Source organism: Tamandua tetradactyla, chromosome 2 (genome assembly GCF_023851605.1).
Source record: "Tamandua tetradactyla isolate mTamTet1 chromosome 2, mTamTet1.pri, whole genome shotgun sequence".
NCBI classification, from domain to species: domain Eukaryota; kingdom Metazoa; phylum Chordata; class Mammalia; order Pilosa; family Myrmecophagidae; genus Tamandua; species Tamandua tetradactyla.
In genome coordinates, this window is record NC_135328.1 from 84,727,680 (window position 1) to 84,749,342 (window position 21,663).

At 33.9% G+C, this 21,663-nt stretch overlaps 1 protein-coding gene and 1 long non-coding RNA gene across 2 annotated transcripts in view; one reads left to right on the top strand and one right to left on the bottom strand.

Moving 5' to 3' along the window:
- Window positions 1-21,663, bottom strand: part of LURAP1L (leucine rich adaptor protein 1 like) — a 39,888-nt gene that overhangs the window by 7,195 nt on the left and 11,030 nt on the right. The window lies entirely within an intron of this gene.
- On the top strand, window positions 713-17,929 carry LOC143673540 (uncharacterized). Its single transcript, XR_013170430.1, has 5 exons — window positions 713-757; window positions 5,052-5,087; window positions 7,349-7,397; window positions 16,315-16,371; window positions 17,369-17,929. It is a non-coding gene; the product is annotated as an uncharacterized LOC143673540 (long non-coding RNA).

The window sequence follows — 21,663 nt, forward strand, 5'->3', positions numbered from 1 at the left end:
GGGATGTTTAGTGGCTGTGCTGACACACGAGGGTGCAGGGTGCTATGCTGGTGAACATTTAACAAACTGCTCCCTTAGGAAAATATTTGTGTGTATGTGCTTAATATAAATGGTAATGATAAAAAGGTGTGCAATTCACAAATAATAAAAAAAAATACCATACCTTTTACTGTAAACTTTCTATAACCAATTGATTCTCACAGAATGCTTTTTTTTTTTTATGAACTCATATCCACAGCAGTACAACCATGGCTTCACTATAAATAGAGTTGGTCCCAATCTGCTTTTTTCCCAAGAAATGTAATTAAATCTGATTTTAGATCTACTGGTAAACTATTTCTTGTTCTTGTACAAATTATGTTCATTAAACTGAAAGTTCTTTCAGCTTCAGTTCCAGTTATAGTGGAATTTTGCTAGTTCTTCAGTGATGTGAGCAACTTCTATGCTGGATTGCATAATAGTTTTTAAATACTTGAATATTTCCTCATATTTTTTTGTGCTATTGACAATGTAACAACTAAAGAAATACACATTTTAAAATTTAATCTGCATTAACATTTTCTCCATGACTTTCTTAAATTTAGAAAATCAACAAAATAAAAAATCAAATTCTGATTTATTCCAATTTCTGTTGTGTAAATACTCCTACAATGGCCAATGTCAAGCTGCCAATGTGATGTCACACGTGATGTCACATACCTGGAGTTGGTAAGAGTACAGCTGTAGCACAACTTTATCTCGTATTTTCTCCGTTGAGGTAAGAGGGATATAAAAAACTTCAAGAAGATAAATGATCATAAAATGTAGTAAAACAATTAGGAGGTTATGAGTTTTGAGTATTTATTACTTTTAAAAATACTAACAAATTTAAAAATACTAACAAATAGCTCACAAAATTCCCTGAAATTTAAGAGGACATACACCCCGTAGGAGTTGGCTCCAGCACACAACTGAAAGTAAAATATAAAATAAGCAGTTCAGAGAACTTTCATTTTCGCCTTTTAGGATTTTTGTTTTTCAATATTATTATTAAAAGCCAAATGCAATGTTATCTTTTCCACTAATCAGAATTTGAAGTATGTGTAAAATATTTATGTCAAAGTTATTAATGTCTTCTATGGAAATATTTCAAATAGTAAATATTGATTAGTCTTCCTGCATCGCTGAGACATGAAATATAATGGGAAAGGGCATATTTTCAAGTTACCTGAAACTTTTTGAACTACAACAGTTTCTTGATGGGAATGTCTCTGACATATGCAGTATCTTCTCTATTTGGGTACACAGAACACAGAAAAGGGTCATATTATAAATGATAGGCTTTATAATGCAGAGATATTCAGCAATTCCCTTAAGGGCTAGTGAGACAGTAGGATTGTAGTCCCATTTTACTTATGGTCCCAGACACAAATAGCCGCCTCCACACACACAAAATTTAGCCTTTTCTTTTGGTCATTTCTTCTTGCTGTCAGGCTATCTGTTATTCACAGTCCTTAAGCACCTTCCTTCTTCCTTATTCCCACAATTTTAGTTCTAATCTTAATATATGCAGCCCAGGAGTGCTTCAGAAATCTTAATTTTTTTTCCAACTTGTTGGTAAAGAAGAACTGAATTGCAAGGACAACTTTTCTTTCCCATCCATGAAAGTGGTTTATTACTCTAAAGGAGAAATAGCAGATGATATGTTTGGTATTCAGTGGTAACAGCTAGTACATTAAATGGAGATCATTTGTAAAGAATACTTTCTAAAATTTGAGGCTCAAAGAAGTGGAGTATAAACCAAGAAAACAAGCCAAACTTAGATAATAACATACAGATGTAATTTGAAAAGTTCAAAATACACTCTATTTTAATGACATCATTGACTTTTCAATTTTGACAAATTTACTTTATTGTAATTTTAATTTCAGAATTCCTTATTTAATTTGAAGATTCCCTTTAATTTGCCTTTATGGGGAAAAGGGATAAGGAGGCTAGGATGGGAAAAAGTTTATATTTATCAAGTGCTTCTTAGGAACCAATTTTTTTTCCCTATGTCAATTTATTTTCTTTAGAAATTTCGAGTTCCCTGGAGAATGATTGCTTTGCATAAAGGGATATTAAGGCACTGGTATTTTATTATAAACATTCATTGTGACTTATTTTATCATTTTAATAATTTGGCAATTTTTGAAATGTTTGGTTTATGAAGATCAATTTTGATTTGTTTTGTTTTTCAAATGATGCCTAAATATTGACTAAATAGTTTCGTGCAGTAACTTTGGGTGGAACTCTCCAGAGGACATTAATCGGGTGTAGTGATCTAACAGCCTGAAGGGTGGCCAATGAAAAACACTCACATCCAACATCCAATAAATCTAATGATTTATTCAGTCTTATTTTTAAAAATTAGCTTTAGGAACACTAACTTGTAATACAACTATCTGCCATTTATCGAAGGCCTCCTATGTGTAATGAATTGATCGAGATGTCTTAGATATTACTATATGTAATTATTTTAATGTGATTGTCACAGCAAATATGTGATGAAACTGATTATTATTCTCATTATGCAGAAGGAAGGAAAATGAGGCTTAGAGAGGTAAGGTATGAGCCTAAATTCTCATAGTTTTTAAGTTACAGAGCTAGAATTGGACTGAAGCTTAACTAACTACACAGTCTCTACTCTCTCTCCTAAGCTGCACTGCCCAGAAAAGGCATTTTTCCCCCATAGTATGAGAAATAGCCAGTCTCTTCCAAGGCTTACTGGTAACACATCAGCTTCACATAGACAACTGTTCTTTTCAGTCTTGTTTTTAAAAGAATGGTTGTTCAGAAGAGTAGTGGGATATGGTGGAATAGCAGTAAAAGGAATGACTAAGAAGCACGAAAAGGCTGTTAACACTTACCGAGAAATTCTATGTACATGGCATTCTGTTGGACCATGGCAGAATATAGAGATGACACTGACTGGCATCCCAACTGAAGAACTTTACTATATACAGATGACTATAGTATAATTCTCCAGTTGTCACTGAAGAGCCTTTAGATGAATGAGTCTTAAAACTCTCTTTTTTCCCTAGCCTTACCAAGAGAGATAAATGGTAAATTTATACAACCTACTTTTTCTAAAAATTTCCAAAATTCCTTGAGAATATCTATCTATTCTCAATATAGATACATCTAATATCCATATAAAATATAGAAATTTAAAATATAGAGTTTTTAAAAATTATTTAATATTTAGAAATGAAACAAAGATTGTATATCTCTTCAATGATATACTGAACCAAAATCCAGGAGACTCACTGATGGATTATATAGAGAAATACACCTTTGTGTGACCTGATATTTACTACTGATTTGGCCCACATTTAAGAAGTTACAAGTTAACTTACTAGATTTGTGTCTGGAAGAGGTGTAAATGATTTTTGTACAATACAGAAAAGATAAATCTTTTGGTTAGTTTTATCGTCCTGTTGGACATTAAACAGTTTTGTCTGTAACTTACAAAATGGTTTCATATACCTTTGCTGGAAAAAAAAAATATATATATATATATATGTATATACACATATAACCTGTTCTCCTTTGAAACAGATTTACCTCTTGCTGGTTCCCTCATCAAGTAAGTTAAATCAGTCTTTAACATGTGCTTGCTCTGTATTTGTATGAATCATGATTTCACTTTTGAAAATTATAGTTTGACAGATTTGGACTTTGCCTTTGAGACACGCAAGTGAGCTCACCTTTTGGAGGCAATTACACACATTGTCCAAGAAATGGCTTCTGGAGTGAATCACAAGAAGCAATAAAATTTTACCTTCGCTGGTCTCTGTTTTCTTCTTCTGACTTAGTGTCTTTGTTTCTTTTGTTGTCTGACTCTTGGCCCAGTCTATCTGTTCTTTAAATGGCTATTGAGCCCCACGGCTGGTCTTGATTATGTGGTTGCAAGAACCTCTGTGTGTAAGACATGTATGTAAAGCAGCCGCGTCCTGGGACTGGTGGGGACTCAACAACTAGGTCAAACAAGGCCACATTGTCTATGGATCATTCCCCATTGGGGCTAATTACAGTTGCTAATCTGGTTTTATGTTGGGCCACTTGACTATCTCTATTAGGATGATGGAGATCAATTCTGTGTTGGGTCAGAGAGGACAGAGAATACGGTTAATTGATCTATATTGTTTGCTGTGCTGTTTGCTCAAATCAACGAAGAAAATTTTCCATTTCCACTGGACTGGAGAATAACCTTTTGAGATCTGAATCAATGAGTTGCATGTTCCATATTTTCTAGTGTCCTGTGCAGGGGATTGTAGAACTGAAGCTGCAAGTCCTGCATGTGACGTTTTAATTGAGAAAAATCTTTATGGGTCATTGATAAGAGAATGAAATATTTTCCTACTTCTAAAGAGTCTCAATTAGATTATAAAGTCACTCTTAAATTGAAGAAGTCTTGTCTAATTAGTTTATAGAGACTAAATTACTTGCATAAATTTAATATTCCCAGGATTCTGAGAAAACAAACTGCACTCTAATGCACTTAGAAAAGACTAATGTTGGTCTTTTCAGGAAAAAAAAAAGCATTTCTCACAGAAAGTACTACTCAGAATCATTTTTACATATGAATCAATGCAAGCCTTTAGATAAATTGGATTAGTTTTGGTAATTTTACTTTATAAAAAGTTGAATGTCTTTTCCTTGTTTTTATCAGAATAGAGAATATAAGTAATTTAACTTTTAAGATCTGGATTTCTCATGAAGAGACTAATCTTAACTTCAATTTCTTACACTAATTATAAGCGAAACTAACATTTCTTCCATATAATGTTTGATTAAGAAAATATAAAATTATGCATTTCAACTATATTAACTTATAAATTCAACTGTAATTTTGTCCTCTACTGTGTCAATTTATGCATAATTTATAAAATTTTAAATTTATTAATTTTAAGACCTTTTATCAATACTAAACCAATAAATTAAAATCTATGGATATCTGTATAATTTCAAACAAAGGTAGAATTTTGAAATATTGGTCATTACTTTTTTTTTTTTTTTCGCACGGGCAGGCACCAGGAAATGAACCCGGGTCTCCAGCATGGAAGGTGAGAACTCTGCCTGGTGAGCCACTGTGGCCTGCCCTGGTAAGATTTTTATAAAAATCCTACAGCCATCTTCTATTTTATGTGGCCATAAAATGACTATACCTTTGGGTCATTTTAATGAACGTGGTGATTTAGCCTTCTACAAAGTTGTGAAAGAGATGCTTTTGGCTGTGGGGTTCTTATAAGATATTTGTGCAAGCTTTGCTGAGTTGCTTGTATGTAACAGTCAGTGACCATACACCAACTTTCCAGTTCCTCTCTGAAAGATTGGTGAGTTTGGTTAAAAATTATGGTTTATGTGGGTGGTTGAATCTACACGAGCAATGACCATGGCAAAGAACTATATCTAAAATGTCTTTTTGCTTATGAAAAAGGAGAATAGTTTTGTTCTCCAGTAAAATGTCTGTTCCAAAATGTGCAAGAAGATGATGAAGAATAGAACTTGGACTGACACAGAAAACTGAATAAGTATACAAAAGGAACTTCATTCACCTTGGATTATAATATTGCAAATAATGAGTCTGAAAAGAAGCAATCTTATGTTTTAAAAATGTTAGTGAAATTTTCTCAGTTTTGATGGACTTTTGAAAAAGATCATTTTAAAAAAATGCTTGTAAACAATTTACTGCCAAATATTATACTAATGCAAAACTAGCATGTCTTACTTTCTCTGTTGAAATAAATATTTATTATAGAAGAATTCAGTTTGCTTTTACAAGAGATATAAAAGATTATTCTTCTGTTTAATCCAACCAGACAGCACAGATTCTTTGTCTAACTTGAATAATTTCCTGTGCTTTCTGCTGACCATGGCATGCTTTGCTTCTTAAAAAAAAAGCAAAGATTCCTTAAAATTGTGTGGTTTTCTCAATTCAAACTATGACCATTCATTGTTTCCAGGCACACATATTAGTGATTCAATAAGTACCCAAATGTTCTTTGATAACACTTTTAATTTTGCCTTCCCCAAAGAAGACCCTATATTTAGGAGGAAAAGATTGAGGTGTCTTTTACACCCAAGCTATCTTTAGGGTTTCCTAGGATGAACCCCTTATAAAAAAACCGCTAGAAAACAGCCACAGACAATATGTAAATGGATGGCCAAGTCCGCATTTTACAAAATGTGGTGGGCTGAATTTGGGCTGCAGGCTTATGTATAATGTTAGAAAAAAGACACTTCTGGGGGATGTATTCCAGTGTGTCTCTCCTCACGGCCCACTTGACTTCACCCCCTCCACCTTTTCCATCCGAAGTTTTCCTCAGTTAATGGGTTAAATAAATCTTTAACATATGCTTGTTTTAAATTGGTATGTCATTATTTTTTATTTTTTTAAAAAATGTACTTTGACGCAGTCAAATCAGAGCCTCAGACACAAATCTTATTAGAAGTGGCACAACGTAGATGGGCCCAGTACAGGAGAGACAATGGAAAGACAATGCAAAGGACGTTAAAAATGTGACTCTATCATGACAAGTTTCAGTTAAATTTTCATCTCTAGGCCTTCAAGTCTTTTTTACCTTTATATAATCACTTCATATTGTTACCAGACAAACGTGGTAGATTTTTTTGCCCATGTGCTCAAAATGACCAATTGCTGACACCCCGGGACTTCAGAGAAAAAGCTTATTCTGCTAGGCAAGAAGCAGGAGCTCAGCTGACCTGAGATCAGATGGCCGATTGGTCCCAAACTGTCTCTCTGAACTGCAGTAATTCTGATACCTTTAGGCATTAAAAAAATGGGCATGTTTTAGGATGATGAGCACAGTGGCCCTAGATGATGTAATTAGAAGTGATTTAATTATTGGACATGTGTAAACTGATTACATGCTCAGTCACAGAATATATGTAAGAAAATGGTGGCCTTGGTATGATGATGGGCATGATTTTTAGTATTATAATGACATATAGGAGACGTTTAGTTGAAGTCTAAGCTTCTGGGCATGTCAGATGGCCCCATTTTGGGAAGACCCAGTTTCGGTTATTAGAATAACTTTGAACTTGGGGTAGGTTAGTTCTGGGCTGACCCAAGACTCTTTATTAATCAACATTAGGGCTCTCTTTAGTAATTGCAAGACTCTAAAGTTGAAAAACCGGATAAAATGGGTACAAGTGAAGGTTAGTCACAAGTTTGTTTGTTTTTTATTGTGAAATATATACATAAAAGCAATACATTTCAAAGTACATTTAAACACATAGTTATAGGATAGATTTCAAAGTTTGGAATGGGTTACAGTTACACAATTTCAGGTTTTTCTTCTAGGTGCTCCAAGACTCTGGAGACTAAAAAGAAATGTCAAAATAATAATCCAGTAGGTAACACTCATTGATTCTAACTTCTTTGTTAAATAACTTCTTCTCCTTTGATCCCTCTCCCAATCTTTAGGGATATTTCGGTTATGCCCCTTCTAACTTTTTTCATGTTGAAAAGGGTTTCGATAATATGGGAATCACAAGATTTTTACAATCACAAGGGCACAAGATAAAGGCTATACAATCATTATCAGAGATCAAGGCAGCTGGATTACAATCTAAAGATTTCAAGTATTTACCTCTACTGTAATCTACTAGAAAGTAAAAAGGTATATCTATACAATAATACATTAATTGCAATCATTCCTTCTATCTTAACTTCTCGGTTATAGTATCTTCTGTTTATTAGGGAAAAAGTCCCCTATATTACATAAGGGAATATTCAAACACTGAATTCAGTGCTTCAAATGGGACTAAATGAACTTTCTCTTTTCAATGTGAACCAAGGTGAGATCCATGAGGCAGGAAAGAATTTTTTCTCTACTTCCACTGAATTTATATATTTTATCTTAAAAACTGATTATCTGTGATTCAGCACATGCCAAGTATTATAATGACACAGTACTCATAATCCTGCTCAGCCATTTACATTTTATTTTCCACAAATAACTTCATAACATCTCTGGCACTACAGAGCATCACTGACTAAGTTTATATATTTCTATCTTCGGTCTTTCAGAAATCCAAGTGTTCAAACTGTCCTCTTGCATCCCTACTATTATGAAGATTATTAATGTTTGACCTATTTAAAATGAAATTAGTTACATTAATATAATATAATTTTATATTATATAATATATAATATAAAATATTATATTCATCTTTCCAGTTTAGTATTATCATAGAATTTCATTCAATAATGCAGATAATTTCACATGGTCATGAGTGCATTTGCTCTCTTTTGAAGGTGATGCTCTTTGTCATGTTTTTATCTGCACTGACCCATTTCTAAAAAAATAATATACAAAGAAATTTAATCAGAGGTGTTGGATGATTTGTCATTTATACTAATGATGACATGTGACCCAACTACCCATTGATGGCATAGGTTAGAGTGAACAGAAAGGAAACCCAAAACTTCAGTTTTAGTTTTGGTTCTGGCAGTAACTTAATCTGAGACATACAGCAAGTCACCTTCCCATGCCCCTGTTTTCCTGCTGTTAGATATGATACTGGAGATTACCTTTAAAGTTCCTTCTAGCCCTAAGATGACATGATTCTCTATAAAATCATAACTCTTAGTTAACAGAGTGCTAAGTTTCATTGCCAATGCCTAAGACTGCATTGAGATTTACACATGAACTCACGAACATGGAAAATAAAAGTGGAAACTTAATTGTAGAAAGTTGTTTAAGATATGGAAGAAGTAAACACATTGTTGACAATGAATTACAAAGATGAATGGCAAATACAATGTTTTATCCTGCCTAGCACTGCTAGCATCCTAACATAGTACATGGTATAACAATAAAGCCTGTTGACCAAAGAAACAGATGAGAGAGGTACGTGGTAATACAACAAAGAATAAGTATGGATTAACCTTTCCAGGGAAAAGAAGACATCTGCCAGTTGAGTAACAACAGAGAATAAGATGAATTTTGATCCACCGAGATGGGTATAGGTGGATTATGATTAGGAGGACATTAAAATTTGAACTTGGAATGAGGAAAAGAAGCCAAGTCCCAGAGACGTAAAAGATTGTTTGTGCTCAGAAAGTGGTAAGACAACAGTAAGGACTGGAGATGTAGAATGAGATGGGAGATGAAGTTGGAAAGGTAATTTGGAGCCATATCATGGAGAGTATAAAGGGTTGAGCAAGGACAGTGCTGAGAAATGGTGTTACAGCCCATTCAATAGAAATGCTCACCGAAGTGCCCTAAACAGAGCTGGGTCACAGCATTAGCTCGTTGCTAAGCTCTGCTTACTGCGTTTTTTGCTGCCCTCAACAGTGCCTAAGAGAGTTTCACTAATATCTCTGGCCTATTCCTTAGTGTGGGTCACAAATGTCCTAACCACAAATGATATTAAAGAAAAAATAATTTGGTTGTATAGGGAAATCAGATAAGGACTACTGCTTAGGTTGATACTAGGCTCAACTTTAGCATGCAGATATCTAAGGGAGAGTTAACCCTTCCTGGGCTCATCTTGCTAAACTGTAAGCAACCTCTTATTTCATTGGCATGCATCCTGGGAATTAAAAAATAGTTCATCTGTATATGTGAAGCACGGATGTTTTCTATTATTCGATCAGAGGCAAAGATGGGAGCAAAGTGCTTTTCAAGTACATGATACAGAAAGTCCCAAAGGGCTGAACGTCAAATTCTTATTCTGATCTCCCACTTCCTCCCCATAATTGCTGTCCTATTGTTCTGAAAATTCTCATGATAAATATGTTCTTCTTCTTGAGTTTTGAATGATCGACCATATTTGGGGATATTCTTCATTTTCTCTGAAGTCTGTGTTTATGCTGACTTTTTTTTTTTAATGAACACAAAAGCAGTTTGCCACAGGAAATTTTGAGTTAAAAAAAGAAATTGTTTTTAATTTCAATTCCTAAATGCACTTTATGTTCTAAATTAGTTCCTTTTAAAATGCTCTTAAAGGAAGATTTCTTTTAAAAATTATAACCTTATAGCATTTTCATGAAGTCGATGCAGTAAAAAAAAAATATATATATATATATATAAAACTTCTTAAAATGATGCATGATTTGAGAATCAAGGTTCCCTTTAGAAGAAAATAAATAACCTGGTGCTCCATTCAGAGGCCCAAGGATACCATCCCAAGATCTATTTCCAGTAACATCTAATTCACTACTTCACCATGAGGAAATTTCTTTTTCTTAAGCACCTTTAAAATACTTAAGCACCTTTAAAAATAATATACTGATGTGGCTTCAGAGAAATGCAGCTCAACTCACTTAGATACAGCTCGTGGAGTTGATTAGATGTTCCTGGAGAAAAGATGGCATGTAGTATTACATTATGGTTATTTTAATTAGGAGACCACATTCTCAGTTTGTACAACTTACAGGGAAAATATTTGTATACCAAGGATGAGATTTTTGATCCCTATCATTACACAAAAGCCCTAAATGTTTTCAATCGCCTCTGCACTGTAAGCATAAAAATTAACTTTATGCTTATTTCAAATTAAAGGAAGTAGTTATTAGAGAACTTGGTTTCTGTTGGAGCAAGTCAAGAGAGATCACTATCCAGACACTATTTCTTTGCCATTGGGGAAATTACGAAGATATCAGATGTTCAGATGATTTTGACAGATTCTTGCTCAGCTATTGATTATACCACTTTACAGAAAGAGTCTTCCGAGAAATATTTTCTAACTTCAACAAGGGAACAATAGATGATTTTTCCTCCTTTTTGACTCATTAAATCTGGACATTTCTTTGTTAAATTTTAAGTTTCAAGCACAGGCAGTGTAAGAAAATGGCATCCCAGATAGTTTGATACCCTAGAAAGAACATAAGCTATAGTATCTCAAAAGGTTGGGTTTAAAAATGCATTTCTTCCTGGGTTTGCTTCCTGGTGCCTGCCCATGCAAAAAAAAAAAAAAAAGAAGATGCATTTCTTCCAATAATTAGATCTTTGGTTTTGGTCATTTGGACATGTTATTTAACATTTTTTCTATGCCAATTTTATGGTTGGCAGAACTGCATGAGATAATGTATACATATAGCACAGTGCCTGTTCTAATGGTGCTTAATAAAAGTTAGTTACCATCTTTATTTTTAAAATGACATGAGCTTTATAATGCCTGCCACATTTGACACTACTGAAATTCAGTGCAATTAAGCAAGTCAGTGAAACTGACTGAATTTGTTTCCTATAAAAATCTGGTTGTACCAGATTTATGTTAAGTTTTAGTTTAGAATCTGCACAATACACATTACCTAAGTAATTTTTATTTTCATTTTCACAGACAATGCTATTTAAATCTCTAAACATCTAGTATACTGATATTATAAATATTTCATGTAAGAATTATATGTCTATATTGAAAAACTGGGTCAATAAATGCATAGGTGATTTTTTCCCATGCAACAATGAAAATATACCCTAAAGACAGGTATAAAAACCATACCTAACAGAAACTAAAAGAAACCATAGTTAATAATCCAATCAGACTAACATGTTCTATGAGACATGCAAATCTAAGTCTTAATGACTTGTCCCAAATTACACATCACCCCTAAGTGTGAGAAACAGGACTAATGGGTTGATCTCTTGTTCCCAATATACTGATATTTCCACAATATTAAAAAATTGAGAAAAATTTTTATTATGGTCTGATCAGTATCATTTTAGCCTTTAAATTTCCATCACCACTTTCTGAAGACAGTTTAGACGTGGATAAAAATGAATCCTCTTTTTCAAGAAAGAAAAAAATATCTGCAACTTGGATTAAATAGGCAATGACTGCACAAGCATTCATGAACAATTCTACCTTGTTATATCTGATGTTCATATTTACTATGATGTAAATTCAGCAGATATTTTGCAATCAAAGTTCAAGCCTCACATTTTGCTGATTTGAAATGGAGTCATGGATGTGTTACAATTAACTCAAAGTCAAACATTGATTCAAAAAAAGGTGGCTGGGAATGCAAATACACTTCTGATTTCTATTCTTAGCCTCTTCTATCGCCTATATCTGAAATTTTGTGCTGCCAGATTAGATGGTTTGCAAATAACTACTTTCCTGCACTAAAAATTAGCATAAATTCAATGTTAATCCATCACTTCCATTTTGAAGGACCACAAATGAGGGTGCTAAAAGCAGATGCCTGGCATATGGCAACATATGGGTCACTGCATTTAAAAAGAGCTACTGGGAATAGGATGGTTCACCCTTCTTAGTTATTATCATGAAAGGTGAAAGGATGGAGAAGGAAACAAATCAGGGCAATGCAGCCTTCATTGTGCTAATTTTCTTAATAATTTTTAAATGTCCTATTAAAATGTAGGCCTTCTTGTTTGCTTATATGTTTCGCATCATAGTATAGTCCATAATCAGGTAGAAAAATTAATGATGAAAACAACCAAGGAACTCTGGGTGGGATCCTATAATACCCACTGGCAAAACATGGCTGCTGATGGCAAGAATTATTGGAGCAGACGGCACATGATGAATTCATTAGGACATGTCCAGACACCCAACTTCACAATAATACCAAGTTTTACTGTTCTTGCTTGGATGATGCCCTATCTTAACATTACACTGAACATTTCAGCTACGAAGCGTTTATAATTTTGTATTATTATTACACACGCCTTTTATTATAAATTGGATATAAGAATGATGCTTATGATAAAACTTTGACTCAATATCTATAAATCACTGCAGAGATACCCTAAAAAGGTATCTTGCCCAGTGAACTAACATGTAAATTACTCTACATTTTTAAAAGAATATTCCATTATCTGTTTGAAGTTGTTTCCATAAATGCAATTAATAAACTCAGAAGATACAAAAGAAAAAAAAATTTATAAATGCCATACTAAATAATGGCAGGATTTGGGGGGGGAACAGATATAATTATCCTATAACTAGCAAAAATGATGCCAAATCACATGATTCCTATTGGGCGTGAATTTTCTAAATACAGCTCTGTTTAGATTGATTTGATATGTTCCTATTAAAGTAAATATGTAACTCTTACTCAAATAAAATCATTAGAGAATTTTCCGTAGTTAAAAAACACCCAGAAGCTTAACTTAAATTATAATACAGGAAAGATAAAATCACACCAATGAAACCTCAAACTGTCACTCAAACTACCACTAGAATTTGAAATCATTTCCTAACTAATTAAAATCCTTGGGGAGGCAGTTTTTTAAAAAATGTAACCTTTGTTATGCCTAGGTTCCTCTCAATATAGTAAGAAAACCTGGTTTTTCCTTCTTCACTCTCTAACCTTTGATTCAGAAATGGAATTTTTGCAACCAACCAAAACTTGGCATCAGTGCCTCCTAACACTTTATATGTATGTGCTGGGTTTTTAAGACAGAGGGCATGATTCCATTGTCAAGCTTCAATTCCAGTCTGGAATTGCAATTATTAGTAATCACAACTCAGGAAGTAGAGTAAGAAGCAGCATGAGGGGACCTATTGAATTCAGAGAAATAGTTTCCATAAGTAATACTGTCTGGTAGGTGGCAGAAGTAGGGAATGCCTGGGTAATAATGCACTTCAGAGGCTGCATAGGTCTTTGTTGTTGAAAATGTATCCGTTGTTGTGCTTTTTCTTATTATTTCTGTTTTGTAATATCACACAGAAATTAACTAATCATAGTTGACTTCCACAGTGACAGCTGAGAAGCCCAGCGATAATTATACCATAAATAGTAACAGCTAGCCTTTAATAAGGCACTAGTATTTCATAGACACTTTTTCTTTCCTAATCCTCATAAAACTGTAAATGGTGGATATTATTATCTTGAATTGACAACTCAAACAGGATCAGCAACAGTCCAAAATCAGGCAACTAAAAACTGATAGAGCTGGGGCTCAGAACTGGGTCTGTCTGGCTCCAAAGCCCAAATCCTATACCTACTTACTTTTCTCCTACACAAGAGCTCAGAAGACATGGAACCCCTGCCTGCCCTTTCTTGAAAAATCTGCTAGAATATTGTCTGAAAAGAATGAAGAAATCAAGACATGGAATATTATGTTGTAAAAGGAATGGTATTTATCTCCTAAGCTTGGGAACTATTAAGGAAATACCCTAAATGTTCCTCAGCAATCAACAGTGCGTGCTTTCTTATGACTAGTTCAAAAGTACAACATACCTTAAGTATCCCATAATATAAAATACAAGGAAGCTGTTTTGCTCTCAAGAAGAGAATTGTAAGGAAAAATATAAATAGGCAAAAATAAAATGAAACTTTTATTATATAACTTTCCTAAAAAGTAACAACTACAGTTGGTCCTTATCACCAATTGAACCATATTTAAATTTCTTAGCTTGGCATTCAGTATTTTCCATTAACTGAGATTATTTTACCTTTTCTATCTTGTTTTCATTAACTCATTCTACTTCAGTCATTCTCATTATAGTTTCCTATACAAACCATGCTTATCATTACCCCAAATATGCCCATGCTATTATCTCTACCTACTGTTACCCTCCTCTCTAATTTCTTCCTTGAAGGTCACTTTCTACATAACCTTATTCATTCATTCTTCTAATGCTGAGCTTCTACACTCTGCAAAGTTCTAGAGATGAAAGTTAGGCATGGTTCTAGTTAGGAGAAATTTATAGCCTAGTGAGGGATAGAAAAAAGTGGACAAAAGAGAAAATACAAAATGAGCAGTGGTATGACCTGAGGGGTAGCAAGTTAGCATTACTTAGAAGTGTAGGATCGGGGTTGGAGAGGAAGGAATGGTTCCGACAAAAGAACATCGTGAATAAATTTCCAGAGGCAAGAGTGCATACCACACCACACATCTGAGGAACTGAGGTGGGGGTGAGGTGGTACTTAATATGTAAATGACTAATCTGGGCAGCTTTATATGGCTGTAATATAATTTTGTTTCTTATAAAATTACATTTTATTATATATCATGGACCTTTGGGATTGGACTATATTTTTCAGTACCATGGAGATTGAATATGTCTATTGTTTTAGTAATAACATCATGTCATGCCTTACCTACCTGACTGATTTAAAAATAACCTGAAATCCATGTCTTCACTTCATTTCTATTCCTTCCGGGTTTTATCACAGGAATGGGGATGTAGGCAATATCAAAACATTTGTGTTGTATTTGCTTGATGGCTATAATAGAAACATTTCTAGAAACAGAAATGGGGAATAGTATACAGGTAGATATTTACACAGTTAAATGGTGAGCATTTCTATTGTTATTTGTGGTCTTACAAAGGGTGAGGTTGGGAGTCAGCATAGATTTACATTATTAGTCTTTCATTAGAACAGACAAGATTTTTGGCTGGAGCAAATTTAATTTCATATGTAAGGTCACATAGATGGCAAATAGAACTTTGTTAGACTCATTACCAAGTGTATGAATGAACTTTTTTTTATTTAAAAAAAAAAAAGCACAATTGAGCAGAGCCAAATTCTGTTTGCATGAAGGCACTGGGGGAATTTCAGGTTAAGCTTTTCAAGATATTTGATTTTGCAGACACAAAATCAACTCAATGATGGAAAAAAAAAAGTTACAGCATATTTCTCCTTTAAAAATTGGGTGAAATTCAAATAGAATCAATTTGTCTTAAGACAGAAAGCAAACAAAAGTGACCCAGCACTTAATGTTATGAAATTACTGAGTTCCCAGTAATGATGACTGGACTTTGGAACTACAGTGTAAATGGAAATACATTTCCTTTATTTACATTGGCCACTCCAAGGTACCCTAAACAACCAGTTTTGGAAAGTGGGAAAGCTGTCCTGGTCTTTATCTCCTATGAATAACTCAGCCTCTATCTCTATTTCCAAGTCAGCAATGTGGGTATTTAATAATGCTTGTAGGAGACTTAATTAATGGTTAGTGGCTCGAGTAAAATGGTGCTACAGATTCTAACAATAATGATTTCAACCTACTTGCTCATTAATGCCAATAAGGTGAGACGGTTTTGCTGTGATTATTTAAAGGCCTCTGACATGAAAAGTAGCATCCATTTGTGAGTTGAGCCTTGTTTTTTTTTTTTATTTACTGAGTGGTAATGACATATTCTGAACTCAGTGATTAAATCAGAATGTTTGGGCAGTTCCTTTTTGTGCTGGCCCCACCATTCAAAGAATGTTGGTTTCCAAGTCTAATGCCAAATGAAGTTTTGGTTCAGTATATAGATAGCTTTGGATCCTGATTTGTAAGAACAACATCTGAAACAGCCTTTTCATTGTATCTTTAAAACTGTTCTTTAAACTTACAGCATATGACACAATACCTGATGACCATCAAGAGCTTCTCAAAATACGAATCTTGTCATGTAAGAATCCATATAAGATTTTGGCTTCAGTACAGAAGAAACAATGAATGTCTTCACTGAATGAGCTTCCTACATTCTGTAAAATTAGTCTCTTTTAACTCCACTTGAAATGTAAATTAAGCATTGTCGGAAGGAAGAGGACTAAAAAACGCACAACCATTGAGTAACTAATCTAGTTAAAAATAATCCCTAGCAAGAGACACAGGATGTGCACAAAATGCTCATCAAGGTTTTGGACAACAGAAATGTATGCGATAAGAATCACCTTGATTATGGGATAGCCAAAATAATTTCATATCAGCATAGATAGCTGGGAAAATAGTTATTTTTACATTAAGCATTTTGGTGGGGAAGATCCAGATTTCATATTCCTATGGTACAAAATTACTCTGAATCAGAATGCATATTGGTAAGCCATGGTGGTCGTTCCTATAATTTTTCAAACTACTGAAACATGGTGATTTGGAAGGAAGTGAGAAATGTCAAGTTCTTATTTAAGTTCGGTCCTTATTAGAACAGCATGCAATCCTAGTTAATTAGCATGAATGCAATGCCTATCAAATTAGTCCTTCTCATATTCTAATTAATTTTTCCATAGTGGCAGAAACACACTTAGAGACAACCACAAACTCTTAGTTGTCCTGGCTTTCTTCTCACTTATTTCTTTTGGCACTTCCAAACTAATTTTTAAAACCTTCTAAATAAGGACTAATTGGAACAAGTACCACATTATAAAACAAAAACAAACTAAATTAGGCTGCCAAATTCAATGTTTATTTACTTTCAACCCAAATCGCATAGACTATACCATATATCAATATGCATAGTATATAATACTATAAATAAATAGTGTTCTTTTTTCTTTTTACTTCTTTCCTTTCACCTTGAAACCTCACTCCAAAGTAGGAAAATAGGATGGCAAAAACTAAAATGTGCATTTTCTTTGCCATTTATGGGAGAATAAAAACAATCACCATTCATTTCCATCCTCTGCCAGCAACCCTGGGAAGAATGGTTCCTGAAACTGAAAATATCTGAGGAAATAGTAGTTCCTACAACCAAGAAGGAATTTTGCAGCACCACTGTGAAGCAGTCACAAAAATTGTTGTTCTTGAGGTCCATCGTCACAGTAACAGAATAGAAAGATATTTTCGATGTCTTTCCTTAACTAGGAACCTCAGTTTGAGAAGGCAACTGGAAGTGGCTACTGTGAGGCAGAGGAGGTCGGGGTTCTGTTTTCTATTCCTAAAAGGAAATGTTACTAATGCACGTCAAATAAAAAGATGAAAAACAGGACTAAGGTGTACTGAAATTGACAAATTAAATTCTCAGTCTGTTAGCCATGTGCCAGGAATTACAGAAATATAAGCACTAATTAGTCACAGCTTTGCCCTGTATGTGATTTTTCACAAAGGAGAGAGAGTGAACAAGGTTCTTAACCAACTTAGAATATACAACCTAACATTTTGGCACAGAAGTAAGATGAAAAATGAAGTCAGGTATACAGAATTATGTCAAACTTTCACCCTATGGAAACTGTTAAACCCCCTCGACATAAATATTTTAAAACAATAACATGCCTTTACTGCAAAAAGATTTGTGTAAATGCATAGTGTTTACTCTGTCAGTAAGTCATTAAGTTTTATAGTACGACTAAGATCACTGATCTGTTTAAGTGATAAAATTCAGTTATACTTGATCATTTTTGTGCCTCATTTCTTTGCAATACAATTTTATCATCAAATTTTAATATGATGGAAAACTAGAGTATTGTTTTAGATTTTTGGCTATGATTCTTGCATAATTCTTAAAAGAGCTTTTGTCTGTAGTTTCAGCTCAGTTATTTCTAATCCATTTCTGTTCTTTGAGCAAGGGGTAATTTTCTCTCCAAAAATCTATATGAATATCTGAGTCTTAATATTTTCTATTCACCTATTTCTGGCAAGAGGCATAAGGTTCCCATTAACTCATGTGAGGAGACTGTGGATGGCTTTCTAAATATTTCTAAGAGTGTTCATCATCTCCACCAACTTCTTAGGGTGGGGCTGTCCATGATTAGCATTAACCATTAGGACTGAAATTCTTAGGAGTCATTTGGTTATTAATTCACCTTACTCTACAGAGAGGAGATTCCAGAGTCGAAGTAGCTAATTCTCAGTTGGGCACTAATCATCCAAGGTGTTGCTTCTGCATAGGGATGCTTAATACAAAATTGAGTGATTTAAATGTACTATGCATACGAAAACAAGTTATCTCACATATTCCCACACCCCCTTCTATGAGAAACAATAAAAAAAGAAAAGAAAAAATTTAGTCCTATTTTTCTGCAAATGTCAAAGAGTTATGCTAAATCAAATGGGAAGGGCAAAACAACAACAACAAAACAAAAACCTAATGCTTAATAAGTTCTTAATATTTGGCAGGCAGAATCCCAGCTACTTTACAAATATCAATCTCATTATCTGTTTAAAGTCTTATAGCTAATAACACCCCGAGTGTGATTCTTTGAATTCAGGTCTACCATATTCCAAAACCCATGCTACTGGATTTTTATTAGACACACACATATATAATACATTTTTATTATTGAAATATAATATATAATTAGTGCAGTGAATTAAAAAAAAATAAAAGAGCTCAACAGAAAAAAAAACACCCCTACTCCAAACCATACTAATGACAGCCACTGTGGACATTATAGGATGTTTCATTACAGCCTTTTGTTCTATGCATGTAGATATCCACAGCACTCTTTTCCATAAATAATTTTACAACACAATTTTAATAACTACACACATTTCCATCATAAACACATAAATAACCTACCTACTATTTTGGTCATCTATTTCATTATTTTCCATTATATATAATACCAAATATATATACATCTATTATTTTGGTACAAATGCATTATTAATACCTTAAGATACATTTCTATAATATTACTGGCACCAGAAATACTGGGTCAAGGAGTAACTTTTTTTTTTACTGTAGTATCAAGTTTTCCTCTAAATGGGCTTTCCAACATGCACTTCCAACAGCAGTGCCGAAGTATGCCCGTTTTGTCCTGTCTTTGCCAATGCAGAGCAATGTCATTCTTTTATCATTTTGCAAGAAAGCTTTTTTTAGTCATATGCATGCAAATGTACTAGCAACTCATTGAGCTTTATATTTTATACCTGATAGCACTTCCATCATAGTTTATAAACACATAGCTTACAGACACAGAAGCCAAAGCATTCCTTTTTCACACTGTGAATAACTGTGGAGTTCAATGTTTTGATGAACAATTGGAACTGCCAGTTAATAAATATGATGAGTAGAGGTATTTGGATATGAATAGGCTGTCTTAGAAGCCAGTTAAGTCACCATTACCGAAGAACCTAGATAAAAGGATGGATGAAAATTGGCAAGGATGCGAGTGGGGGATTGGACTAGAGGTTCTCTAAGGTTTCTTCCCGTGCTAAGTTTTATGATGCTCCTTTCTATTTCTAAAGATTATTGACTGTACCTCTTTGCCTCATCCACTGTAATATTTTAAATGGAATGACTCTGTGGTGCTGTCCTTTGCAGTACTTAAGGCTGTACTTTGAAGCAAGTGCATATATATGTGTGAATATATATATATATATATATATATATATATATATAATACATATATAACAAAAAGATCAATAGCAGAGTATTTGCTGAATCTAGAAAAATAGCTTCATCACGAATTCCTAAGAATCTCAATGTGAATATTACATACGCATATACATAGATTTGGTTATAGCTAAACTGTAAAAGAAGCCACAGATATACTTTCATATGTTCAGAAAAAATTTAGGAGTATACATAAAATACTATTCATAATATATATATCTAGGGAGTGAAAAATTGGGAAAAGAAAGTAGATTGTTTTTATTTTCCACTTTAGATCCTTTCATACTGTTTGCATATTTTAGTAACAGCATGTACCATTTTAATAATAATTATTTTTAAATTATTTGAAAACAAGAGAAAACCTGGAAATGACGCTAACTTCATTCACATTTGTAAAAAGCCAATCGGAGCTACTTATGATTAACTTATCAGCAGAACTACATGTAGTTCTCTGCATTGGGCAGCTTTGAACATTGAACATTAATACCAAGAAGTGGGGACTTTCTGCCTCAATTTTGGTCTCAGATTATGCTTGGTTGGCACCAAAACAACAAATTGATGTAGTCAAGTCTGTCCATTGCAAAAAAAATCAGGAAAACTCTCAGAATAACAGCCTGTGCTGGAGATCCCCGAGTTGTAACAGACACATTTTGCTGTATGGGATGGTGGTGCCAAAATCTTTGAGTTTACTGAGATGGGTATTAACATAGCAACAACTTTGTTCTGCACACCAAATATTGACAATCAGAAGACTTCATTCTAGTTGATTTCAGGTGTCCTGATTCAAAATATGCAGAAAAAGGCCATTCCATAATTTCAATTCCAAACAGATAATCCTAATAATTCCTTCCTTACTTTTTACCTAGTATAAAATTAGCCAATTATTCAGGTGATGTTTTTTAATACTTATAAATTATCCTACAAAAGCAAGGAGTAGCTAAAAGTAGAGGGGTGCATGCAAGTGAATACAGTATGCTTCTTAGATATTAGGAAAACAATTATGCCCTGAAAATCTGAAATCAATCCATAAAGCACCAAAGCTCCAGAATGAAAACTCAGCACTTAAAGGCAACTCCTGCTTGATGGGATTACCACCACCCTGAAGAGAAAATGTTGACTAGAATGCAAGCTGAATTGTCATGGAAACAGTGTCAAACCCAAACAGCACAGGTGGGGCCTGCCATGCACCTGCTGAAGGACACAATGAGCCTGAAGGTGCCGAGAGATGGTCAGACTCGTTTCCCACCTCACAGCCCTGATTTCAGGTTTCCCCAATATTCCAGCTGCCCATGAAATGGGCCTTAAGAGAGGGTTCACCAGTCTGCAGTATATTATTATTCTAGTTTTACACATCATTCTCTGATAAATCCATTTGAGGGACACTAATTATTTCTTCAATTGAAGAATCAAATGTCCTAATTATACCTGATTTCTGTAAATGGAATCTGTTTTGTAATCATGAACATCCCAAAGTCTGAACAAATCTAAGACGTTTTCAGCCATGAAGACTGAAGGCACATTAAATTCCATGGTTACTATCCTGTTTTTTCATGTGACATGTATTACCTTGTGCCAAACTGGCCATTTAGTTCAACTTTTAAAGGTTTTATTGATATTATTATCAGAAAAATATTAATAAGACGATTA